This window comes from Haemaphysalis longicornis, unplaced genomic scaffold (assembly GCF_048455015.1).
Source record: "Haemaphysalis longicornis isolate Haplotype H1 unplaced genomic scaffold, Haemaphysalis longicornis Haplotype H1 scaffold_13, whole genome shotgun sequence".
NCBI classification, from domain to species: domain Eukaryota; kingdom Metazoa; phylum Arthropoda; class Arachnida; order Ixodida; family Ixodidae; genus Haemaphysalis; species Haemaphysalis longicornis.
Window position 1 is genome coordinate 46,176,828 of NW_027526233.1, and position 12,382 is coordinate 46,189,209.

The 12,382-nt window shown below is 49.6% G+C and overlaps 1 pseudogene; it reads right to left on the reverse strand.

Annotated features, from left to right (window-relative positions):
• Nucleotides 1-926: 926 nt before the first annotated feature.
• Nucleotides 927-12,180, reverse strand: LOC144163810 (uncharacterized; annotated as a pseudogene).
• Nucleotides 12,181-12,382: the final 202 nt, after the last annotated feature.

The window sequence follows — 12,382 nt, forward strand, 5'->3', positions numbered from 1 at the left end:
ACCAAGGGGACTTTGTGTTTTGCCTAATTCTGCGGAGAGGAATATAACGATTGGTAAGTTCTGCTACCTTCTGCTTAAACAAATTCCAGTTTTGTTGCACGGATCTTTTCAGAAAATTCGAAAGGTAATCGTTTAGGAAAACCTGAAGCTCATTATTAATTGAAACATAGTCAGCTCTTTTGTAGTCCTTAAAAACTTTTGAGCTATCACTTCTTTTAGTTGTTTTAGTCATGTTAAAATGAATAGCTAGATGGTCGCTTACGCCCGGAATAACTGATAGGGATTTAATTAAGTCGAGATGCGTGGTCAGCACTAAGTCTAGAACTGTGGAGGTAGACAAGGTAATGTGGGTTGGAGCATTAACCAGCTGGGTAAGGTTAAAGTCTGAACACACGTCAAGAAAGGCAGCACTGTCAGCAGAAGTTTTGGATATTGTTGGAAAAGGGGGAGACCACGAAACATTAGAGAAGTTAAAATCACCTAGGAGAAACATAGGCGCAGCCGGAAACCTTACTCGCAACTTATTTAGGACATCGTGTAAATCATTTGCGAAGCCGGTAGTTTAGGTTAGGAGGCCGGTAGCAGCCACAAACAATGATATCTTTGTGGTTAATGCGAACACACGCGACAACGATTTTAAGCGGCGAAAGAACGGGCACACTGAACGAGCTGATCTCGTCGCTAATAGTAATCAATACGCCGCCCCCGCACCTCGTACCCCGGTCACAGCGGTAGAACTTAAACTTTTTTGAACAGTTAAATATTTCGTGATTTTCTATTTTCGCGGACAGCCAGGTTTCAGTTACTCTGACGACATCAGCTAGACATGTATCTATTAGTGCAGATGGGGCATCACGTTTGTTAGTAACACTTCGAGAATTACATAGTAAAAAAGAAAATTCATGTGCTGGAAAATGCTTATCTAGCTATCGTGGTGAAGGAGGAGCGCTGGTCCCTGCGCTTTCTGCGTTTGTTGCTTGGGGGGCAACGTGTACGGGTTATCATAAATAGGCCCAGCCTCAGTTACACGATCGGTGACCGGACAATAAACATAGGCTTTCTTGTTAATTACTATCTTGTTATACTTGAGGTAATATGGCTGCCCAGTGGTTTTCGCGAAATTTAAAAGCTTTTTCTGGATGCTGCGCGTGGCCTTGCAGAAATCTTCGCTAACTGACACGGGGGTGCTACGAAGCATAGATTTCTTAGCAAAGACACCTTCTCTCGTTTTGAAAGAACTAAAACGTACAATGACAGGTCGACATTTGTTCTGCACAAAGGCTCCAATCCTGTGTGAACGGGAGATGGCTTCATTAGGAAGTTCCAGTTTAAGGGACGCAGACAGGATTTCACGGACTTTTAGCTCAGACTCAGCCCAGGTTTCTGAGGCAGAATCTAATAGCCCATAAAAAATTAGGTTATCCCTACGATAGCGATTCTCGAAGTCATCAAGCCGTGAACTGAGAGCGGCACTTTCGTGTCGCACGTTCTCGAGGGAAGTAACCTTCGGTTCAAGTACAGTTAGTCGAGCGGTTAAATCTGTTACTTTGGAATCAAGTAGCAACTGGTTTTATTTAACATCGTTAATAGACTTCTGCAAGTTGTCATGACGCTCATCCAAGTGTGCGGTTAGTTTGCTGATGGCGGCTAATACTTCGCTATTCGGACCAGGGTTCTGTTCTATATCCCCGCAAAGAAGAAGTTCCTTTACAACGAGAAAACAATCTGCGGTTATATCAAGCAACACATGTGGGCATGGAAGGAGCAGCAGACAATAGTTACTAGATCGCTTAGCGTTATAATCTTGGGAGGGACCAACCTGGATGAAAAGCAAAAAGTGGTTGGATGAGACCATTGTGGCGGCCGCTCCGTTCCACTGCCCACTGAGCTGCGCGGTGCAAGGCTGGCTGTATTTGTAGCTTTCTGGGTGGCTTGACGATGTCGATGCGGTTGGCTTGATGGCAGCTTGAGGGGTTACCGTAACGGGAGGTTGAAGTGGCACCAGGCGACAACGGCTCGGTTCGGGTAGGCGAGGGCACGTGCCGTGTGGCGTGCCAGGCGCATGTGGTTCCACGCAGACCGGCGAGCTCGGGCTGATGACTGCGAATAACTGGACGAAAAGCAAAAAGTGGTTGGATGAGACCATTGTGGCGGCCGCTCCGTTCCACTGCCCACTGCCCACTTAAGGATAAGCAAGGCAATGTCATCACAAATAGGGATAAAATAGTCACAGTGGCTGAGGAGTTCTATAGGGATCTGTACAGTAGCAGGGACATACAGGATAATGCCGAAAGAGACAGTAGTGCAGACGAGATAGAAATCCCACCAGTAACGACCGAAGAAGCAAGGAAGGCTTTGAAAGAAATGAAAGGGGGCAAAGCACCTGGTGAGGATCAGATAACAGCAGACCTCTTGAAGGATGGCGGAGAAATTGTACTTGAAAAACTGGCAAACCTGTATACGCAATTCCTAATGATCGCAATGGTACCGGAATCTTGGAAGAACGCGAACATCATCCTAATCCATAAGAAAGGCGACATGAAGGACTTGAAAAATTATAGGCCGATCAGCTTACTGTCAGTCGTCTACAAGGTATTTACCAAGGTAATCGCTAACCGAATCTCTGCAACCTTAGATTTCAGTCAACCTAAAGAACAAGCAGGGTTCCGTAAAGGCTATTCAACAATGGACCATATTCACACGATCAATCAGGTGATAGAAAAGTGCGCTGAGTATACTGAACCACTATATATAGCCCTCATAGATTATGAGAAAGCATTTGACTCGGTCGAAACCCTAGCAGTCATTCAGGCATTACGGAACCAGGGGGTAGATGAGCATTAACAAAACAAACAAAACAAAATAAACAAAACAAAATATTTTAATTCCTCAGAAGTACGAGGAGGTAGGCTGGGACTAAAGGCTACAAAGCCTGACAGAGGCCCCAGCCCCCTTTGGTACAGTACAATGATGAGGCAGAATCAAACAAGCTAGAAATTCCAATGTGAGTTACAAAAATACAAACAACATGTAGAGCACAAGATATTACAGAACAATATGGGAGAGGTACAGTAACGTACATTAGAGTACAAAAGAATAAAGTAAAACAAAATGCAAGTGGACAATCAGAGTAGAACTATGATTGAGTTTTAAAGATAGACACAACTACAAAACCTGCGCATTAAACAGGTCGAGACGACATCCACAGCTCTAGCCATTGAAACAGATATTCTGATTTAAGAGGTATTCTTTCGCCTGTGTTTTAAATATGTTTCTACTGCATTTGAAGTCAATGTGGTCTCCAACTGTGTTGAGTATGTCGGTGCGTTGAAACAGAGAGGACTGCCTGCCGTAGTTTGTTCGAAGTTTCGGTGTATGTATTTTGGCACACCTAAGAGGGTATATACTGCTATTGCCGTTATGTTTGTCATATAGATTTTCTTTGTGTATAGCTTGTAAAAGCTTCATATAATAAATTTGGTCAGCCTTAAGCATACTATACTGAACAAATAGTGGACCCGTTCTCAAGTCGGCATAGTGCCCGTGAAAATTATGTAAGAATACCAGAGGATATTGTCGCGAAGCCAAGGACGATGCAGTTGTCTTGAATGAGAAACACGTTTATTGGAGCGAACTTGTGCTCCCCTAACAACTCAAAAGAATACAGAGGCGGCAAGGCAGCGGTCAACAAAGTGACTTGCACAGGCGAGTGTCGTCGAATCGAATGCTCCGGCGTCCGCACTGCAGGCTTTTTATCTTTCGGCGCGCCTGCTTCTCGAAACGTCGATTCACATCGAGAACCTAGTAGATCCAAGAACATTATTCTGGGCTGTTCACGTTAGATCGGAATGCTCTCCCTATCACGACAGATAACACATGCGGCGCAGAAAGAAAGAATGGAACACGCGCTTCCCTTGGCGCAGAGATAACACAGACCAGCGCAGCCGGGCGGTAAAAGCAAAACACAAATAAACAAACCCAATGTATGGTTCGCGGCATTACCCCCCCTCTAAGAGTGCATCGACCCGATGCTAACATAAGCGACAGTCCAAAAATAAAAATAAAATTCGTTATCGTCCGTAGAAAGGTTTTAAGCGAACCACGTGGACGACTTCGGGCCGCGTGCGTCGTCGTGATGTTCCGGAATCACCATCGGGGATCACCTCGTAGGTAAGTTGGCCGACACGTCGTAGAATCTCGTAGGGTCCGAAATACCGTCGCAGGAGCTTCTCACTGAGTCCGCGTCGTCGGATGGGAGTCCAAACCCACACACGATGCCCTGGTTGGTACTCGGCGTATCGGCGTCGGAGGTTGTAGCGGCCCGCATCCACCAGCTGCTGGTCCGTTATACGAACTCGAGCGAGCTGGCGGGCCTCCTCCGCACGTTGAAGATATCCGTGGAAGTCGGCGTTGAGGTCGTCGTCTTCTACGTGCGGAAGCATGGCGTCGAGCATCGTAGTCGGCCTTCTACCGTAGACAAGCTCGAACGGCGTCAGCTGCGTCGTCTCCTGGATAGCCGTGTTGTACGCAAACGTGACATACGGGAGCACTTCGTCCCAAGTCTTATGTTCAACGTCAACGTACATTGACAGCATATCTGCGATTGTCTTGTTCAGACGTTCTGTTAGTCCGTTCGTTTGTAGGTGGTACGCCGTCGTTCTTCGGTGATCCGTGTTGCTGTAGCGTAATACTCCTTGCATCAGCTCCGCAGTAAATGCCGTTCCGCGGTCGGTGATTACGACTTCCGGGGCTCCATGTCGCAGCACAACTTGGCTTATAAAGAACTTTGCCACTTCTTGTGCAGTCCCCCTCGGAAGAGCGGCGGTCTCTGCGTAGCGCGTCATGTAGTCTGTCGCTACGACAATCCACTTGTTCTGTGATCGTGACATAGGGAACGGGCCTAAAAGGTCCATTCCAATTTGTTGAAATGGTCTCGATGGGATGGCGATCGGTTGCAGAAGTCCGGCGGGTCTTGTCGGCGGCGTTTTTCTGCGCTGGCAGTCACGGCAGCTCCGGACGTAGTGGGTGACGTCAGAGGTAAGGCCGGGCCAGTAGTACCTCGCCTTGATTTTTCCAATAGTGCGGGCTGTGCCGAGATGTCCGGAAGACGAGTCGTCGTGGCACGCTTCCAAAATTTCGTCACGAAGGTCCGCGGGGATGACAAGAAGGTAATTCGCTCTTGTTCCGGGGCTGAAATTCTTCTTCACGAGGACGGAGTTTCTCAGGCTGAATGATGGTAAGCTGCGTTTGAAGGTCCTAGGAACGGTAACGTTGCATCCCTCGAGGTACTGGAATATGACGCGTAAGTCGGGGTCGGCACGCTGCTGGGCGGCTAGGTCGCTATCCGTCACGATCCCGAAGAACGCGCTGTCTTTATTAGCGTCTTGTGGTGGTGGGTCGACGGGGGCGCGGGACAGGCAGTCGGCGTCAAGGTGTTTCCTGCCGGATTTATAAACGACTGTAACGTCGAACTCCTGCAGGCGCAAGCTCTACCGCCCAAGACGGCCAGAGAAGTCCTTCAAATTGACGAGCCAACACAGCGCATGGTGGTCTGTTACAACCTTGAATGGCCTTCCATACACGTATGGGCGAAATTTTGAAATCGCCCATATAATAGCCAGGCACTCTTTCTCAGAGGCAGAATAGTTTTTCTCCTCCTTCGACAGACCACGGCTGGCATAGGCGATTACCCTTTCGCAGCCGCTTTGCTTTTGGACAAGGACGGCATCCAAGCCTATATCACTGGCGTCCGTGCGCATTTCCGTTTCGGCGTTTTCGTCGAAATGAGCCAGCACGGGCGGGCTTTGCAGGCGTTTTTGCAGCTCGCAGAAATGCTTTTTCTTTGTCGTTTTCCCAGCTGAAAGGGGTGCTATCTTTTGTCAAGCGCGTGAGTGGCTCTGCAATGCGTGCGAAGTTTGCGACAAAGCGCCGGTAGTATGCGCACAGCCCTAGAAATCTTCGCCCGCCCTTCTTGTCTTTCGGCCTTGGGAAGTTCGCAATGGCTGAAGTTTTTGCCGGGTCAGGTAGGACTCCCGCGGCGTTGACGACGTGGCCCAAGAACTTGAGTTCCCCGTATGCGAAACGGCACTTTTCAGGCTTCAGCGTCAACCCCGACGTACGAATGGCCTCGAGTACAGACTCCAACCTTGCAAGGTGTTCGTCGAAAGTCCGGGCGAATACCACTACGTCGTCGAGGTATACGAGGCAGGTGTGCCACTTAAGGCCAGCTAGCACAGTGTCCATGACTCTTTGAAACGTCGCTGGTGCAGTGCACAGCCCAAACGGCATCACCTTGAACTCGTATAGGCCGTCTGGGGTTATAAATGCAGTCTTCTCTCGGTCTCTCTCATCCACTTCAATTTGCCAGTAGCCGGTCTTCAGGTCCATCGATGAGAAGTACATCGCGTGGCAGAGGTGGTCGAGGGCATCGTTGATTCGGGGGAGGGGGTACATGTCTTTTTTCGTGATTTTGTTCAGTCGCCGGTAGTCAACACAAAACCTTAATGTGCCGTCTTTTTTCTTTACGAGTACGACGGGCGCAGCCCAGGGGCTTTTCGATGGCTGTATAATGTCGTCGCTGAGCATGTCGTCGACTTGAGTCCGGATGGCTTCCCGTTCGTGTGAAGAGACGCGGTACGGTGACTGTTGGGTACGTCGGGCTCCATCTTCGGTTATTATTCGATGCTTCGCTAGAGGGGTCTGATGTAGTTTTGTGCTCGACGAGAAACATTCGCTATAGCGACGCAGCAAAGCCAATAAATTGTTCCGTTGTTCTTGCGGTAGCGCCGGATTCACGTCGAAGGGCTGCGGGAGCTTGAAGGTTTCTACGGGTGTGCGTTCAATGTCGGCGACCGCGATCACGTCACTTGCTTCTTGCGCTTCTTCGAGGAATGCAATTGCCGCGCCCTTGTTTAAATGCTGGTACTCCTCGGTGAAATTAGTAACCAAAATGTGGGATTGGTGTTCCTTTAAGCGCGCAATGCCTCTTGCGACCGACACACCACGGTCGAGAAGCACCCTTTGATCAGTGTCTACGATAGCGTCGACGTCAGGAGCAGCATCTTCACAGTAGACTGCGACCATCAAGCTTGCGCGGGGTGGCAGGGTGACATGATCATCGGCAATCCTTACAGCAGCACGTCGTTCGGGGTTCGGTTCCGGCGTCATGGAGTGATTGGGGGAAAAAGTTATTGACTTGGTCTGCAGATCGATTATTGCACCGTTGTCCATCAAAAAGTCCATTCCAAGAATTACGTCGCGCGAGCAGTTAGGCAGAATGACGAACGCCGCAGGCTACGTGGTGCCGTCTATGGTGACGCGCGATGTGCACGTTCCACTTGGCGTCAAGAGGTGGCCTCCTGCTGTGCGTATGTGCGGACCGTCCCATCTGGTCATAACTTTCTTCAGTTTAGACGCAAATGGTCTGCTCATTACCGAATAGTCAGCTCCCGTGTGTACGAGGGCGACTACGTCAAAGCTGTCGATGGACACCTTGACGTCAGATGCAGTCTTCCTCGAGTTCCGGGTTCGTCGGGGCGTCGTATCTCTGCTTGTAAGTGTTGACGGTCGGGCACTGCGAATCGTCGTTGTCGTCGTCTTCTCAACGGACGTCTCGGTCAGGTCGGGTACGCGTCGCGCCGTGTAGCTGTCGTCGTGTTCAGGAGTCTCGTTAGGGCTAGGTCGGGTCGTCGGGTTGAGGGCATGTCGTGAATGATGGTCTTCAGCGAGTCGCTGCGTCGTTGGAGGGTTTTCGTTTTTCCGCCGTTGTGCAACTTTACCTCCCGAAGTTGCTGCTTTTAGTTTCCCCCGCGTGGGCTGGGGGACCTTCCACGTGAGAAGTCAGCAGTGCTGCGGCGGTTCGGTGACTGATACGGGTAGGGCGACGGTGAACGGTTGAAGCGGGCTGGTCCTCGGTTGGTGTTGGAGAGGTATTCTTCGATCTCAGCAGGGCGCTGGCCGTATCGGGGGCGTGGGGCGTCGACAGAGAACCCTCGCAAACCGAGCCTCTTGTAGGGACAGCGACGGTAGATGTGGTCGGCCTCTCCGCAGTGGTAGCACAGCGGGCGATTATCGGGCGTTCGCCACACGTCGGTCTTCCTTGGCGTCTGGTATTGGTCTACAGGGCGTCGGGCGGGCGGCATTGGACGGCGGTATGGCTCGGCCTCTTGACGACGGGTTGGAGCAGGGCGGGGTTGACGAACAGCCGAGGAGTAGGTCATGGTTTGTGGTTCGCGGGGTCCTTCCGACGGCGTAGAAGTTCCGAGTGCGTTTTGGACTTCTCGGATTACGTCGGTCAGGGAAGCCACTTGAGGTTGCGGCGTCGTTGGAAAAAGCTTCCTAGGCTCCTCCCTGACCACTGCTCGGATGGTCTCTCGTAATGTATCGGAGCTTCCATTTGCGGCACCGATGGTCTCCGAGAACAGCGCGTTGACAGGGCGGTCGTACTGCCTCGTTCGAATTTCTAGCGTCTTCTCCATCGCGGCCGCCTCAGACGCGAATTCCGCCACTGTCTTCGGAGGGTTACGGACTAGCCAAGCTAAAAGCTCTTGCTTCACTCCTCGCATTAGAAACCTGAGCTTCTTTTCCTCGGTCATTTCAGGGTCCGCACGACGAAAAAGTCGCTTCATGTCCTCAACGAAAACCACGACTCCTTCGTTGGGGTGCTGCGTTCGAGTTTCAAGCAAAAGCGCAGCTCGTTCTTTTCTCACCACGGTAGTGAAAGTCTTAAGGAACTCCCTTTTGAATTGAGTCCAGTCGGTCAAAGAGCTCTCATGGTTCTCGAACCAAGTTCGAGCAGCATCTTCTAAGTAAAAGAAGACATGCCGGAACGTTTCTTCATCGTCCCACCTGTTGAAGATGCGGACGCGCTCCAGCTTCTCCAACCATTCTTCGGGGTCTTCAGCGGGGGCTCCCCGGAACGATGGCGGTTCTCGGGGTGCTGCAAGATGATTGGCGACGTTGTTTCTTGCACCATGGTGTTGGTTGCAGCGTTCCTTCTCTTGGGCCGTTCTGGCAGAAGACCGAACTCGGTTAGCAATCCTTGCAGTCGGGGGCTTTCTCTGGTTGGCCTGGCTTGGCGGCTTCGAGATGTCGTTGAGAGCATAAAGGCTTAGTACCCAGCACCTCCACCAGATGTCGCGAAGACAAGGACGATGCAGTTGTCTTGAATGAGAAACACGTTTATTGGAGCGAACTTGTGCTCCCCTAACAACTCAAAAGAATACAGAGGTGGCGAAGCAGCGGTCAACAAAGTGACTTGCACAGGCGAGGGTCGTTGAATCGAATGCTCCGGCGTCCACACTGCAGGCTTTTTATCTTTCGGCACGCGTGCTTCTCGAAACGTCGATTCACATGGAGAACATAGTAGATCCAAGAGGATTATTCTGGGCTGTTCACGTTAGATCGGAATGCTCTCCCTATCACGACAGATAACACATGCGGCGCAGAAAGAAAGAATGGAACACGCGCTTCCCTTGGCGCAGAGATAACACAGACCGGCGCAGCCGGGCGGTAAAAGCAAAACACAAATAAACAAACCCAATGTATGGTTCGCGGCAATATCTACAACCGGTCTACAGCTACCATCATCCACCATAGGGAGAGCAGCAAAATACCTATAAGGAAGGGTGTCAGACAAGGAGACACAATCTCTCCAATGTTATTCACAGCATGCTTACAAGAAGTATTCAGAACGTTGGATTGGGAACAGGTGGGAGTAAGGGTTAATGGAGAATACCTCAGTAACCTCAGATTTGCTGATGACGTTGCCTTGTTAAGTAACTCGGGGGATGATTTGCAAAGCATGCTTTCCGCACTGGGCGAACAGAGTAGAACCGTGGGCCTGAAAATTAATATGCAGAAAACTAAAGTAATGATCAAAAACCTCAGGACAGCACAGCAGTTTGAGATAGTTGGCGAGGCAGTGGAAGTGGTAAGCGAATATATCTACTTTGGCCAAGTTGTGACCCCAGATCCCAACCATGAGGCAGAGATAATTAGAAGGATCAGAATGGGGTGGGGTGCATATGGCAGACATTCTCAGATAATTAATAGCAGCCTACCATTGTCGCTGAAGAAGAAAGTGTTTGACAGCTGCATCTTACCGGTACTCACCTACGGGGCAGAAACTTGGAGGCTCACTAAGAGGGTTCAACTCAAATTGAGAACGACTCAGCGGGCAATGGAGCGGAAAATGATAGGTGTAACATTAAGGGACAAGAAGAGAGCGGAGTGGGTCAGGGAGCAAACTGGTGTTAAAGACATAGTAGTAGAAATTAAAAAGAAGAAATGGACGTGGGCAGGGCATGTAATGCGAAGACAAGATAACCGCTGGTCATTAAGGGTAACAGAGTGGATCCCTAGAGAAGGCAAGCGTTGCAGGGGGCGGCAGAAAGTTAGATGGGCAGATGAGATGAAGAAGTTTGCGGTGATAAATTGGTCACAGTTTGCACAGGACCGAGATAATTGGAGAATAATGGGAGAGGCCTTTGCCCTGCAGTGGGCGTAGATAGGCTGGTGATGATGATGATGATGATGATGATGTTAACGTGGCTAGTCTGCCTCAAATCACGCGTGATGTAAACTCCTGGATATTTTTTTTGCGTGGTCATGCTTAAAGCAGCGTTATGTACACCTTACGTAATCAACTGGTATGAAATTTTGCTCGCAATGGTGACATGAACACACGTTTTAAAATTCAACGAGATTTCCGAATGGGCACACCAAGATGCTATTACACTTATATCACGTTGTGGTTACTCGGAATCACGTTGAATCCCTATAGTCATCTAAACTACACAGTCATCTGCGAACGTTCTGAATGAAGATTTGAAGCCAACAGTAATATCTATGGTATTTAATAGAAACAAAATAAAGGGTAAAACTAAGCCCTGAACACCTCCTGAGGTCCCGGGAACATATCCGGAAGAACAACCGTTGAGATAAACCGACTGCTGTCTTGCAGAGAGTTAATCGGCCATTCGTGCAATAACAGATTCATTCAGTCTATAGCCCCGTAATTTACTAACAAGGTCATGAGGAACAACGTCGAATGCTTTTTTAATGTCCAGGAAAATGCAGTCAAATACTTTACGCTTATCTGTTACTAGATCCACACCATGCTTCAACTCAACGAGGTGCGTTCCTCAAAAAAAACCTTGACAAAATCCGTGTTAACTGGCATGCAGGAGGTTATGTTTACCAAAATGTGTTATATCCCAAGTGTAGCTAGGCTCATCTTCAAGCACTGCAAATAAATTGAAATCAAAAACCTCGCTTTGTAATTAAAATTTAAAATAATTTACAATAAAATTTGTTTTTAAACAGGCAGTCCTAAAATCAGATGGAGAAACATTATGTAGAGCACAAAGTTGCGCCTAGAAACGCACGAGCTTGGCCTTTTCTGTGTTTATTCAAACAAAATATTGCTACATTGTTTTTCGCAGTAATATTAACAGAACAGTTGCCGGAAACTTGTCCATTGGTGCGACCTTCCCTTTCTTTGCTGGGGAGTCCTTGACATGACGCCAGTTGAGGTCCTGTGTGGGGGTCGCTAGCAGCCCCCAGAGGGGTAGTCGAAGTGGTATCGTCCTTAACAGAGTGGGAGGCTGCCATCTCTATCCCAGCTCCCCACGTGCAAGAAGCCCTCGCCCAGTTGGCTGAAAACACCGAGCTCCCAAAACACCGGGAGCCCCGGTGTCTAGATGACTGAGTGAACAGCTCAGGGGTGCAATCACCACAACTTTTGGGCAAAATAAAGTTACTACTACTACTGCTACTACTACTACTACTAATACTAATTATGGCTTGCGATCACATCGCACCCTAGTCTGGTTGACGTCCTGTGTTCAAAGATGTTCACACATTGTCTACAATGGTCTCCAATCTCACACACGTGGGGAGACACTGCTGCACGCTTCACTCTAGCACAAAGTTGTCCAAGTGGCTAAGCAGCCGTCGAGGGCGTTGTGGACGTCGGGGCTGTTGCAGCACTGGTGAGGTCAGAGTACCTGGTGCTGCTTCCTTGGACTGGCAGTTCGATGCACACCCAAGCGAGGTGCATCGCTTGGGTGTGCACACCATGGGGCCTGTGCCATGGCTTTGCAATTCGCGAAGGGCGCGAGAGTCGTACTTGCACAGGAGGTGTGCGACGGCCTCTCGTGCAAACAGTCTCATGACCATAGTCTGGCTTCGTGTGGCACACAGTATGCCACGCACGCTAAGCACAGACAGTCCTTGCTCGTCTTATGGCCAAGTGCTGAATGATCGATGCTGCTGCCAGAAGTTCAGGCATGGGCTTCATCCAGCTGAAGCAAGCCGATGACACTCACGAAGTGGTCAGCCAGGCGATAGCACAAGTTGTCCTTCGTCGTTTCTGGTACCA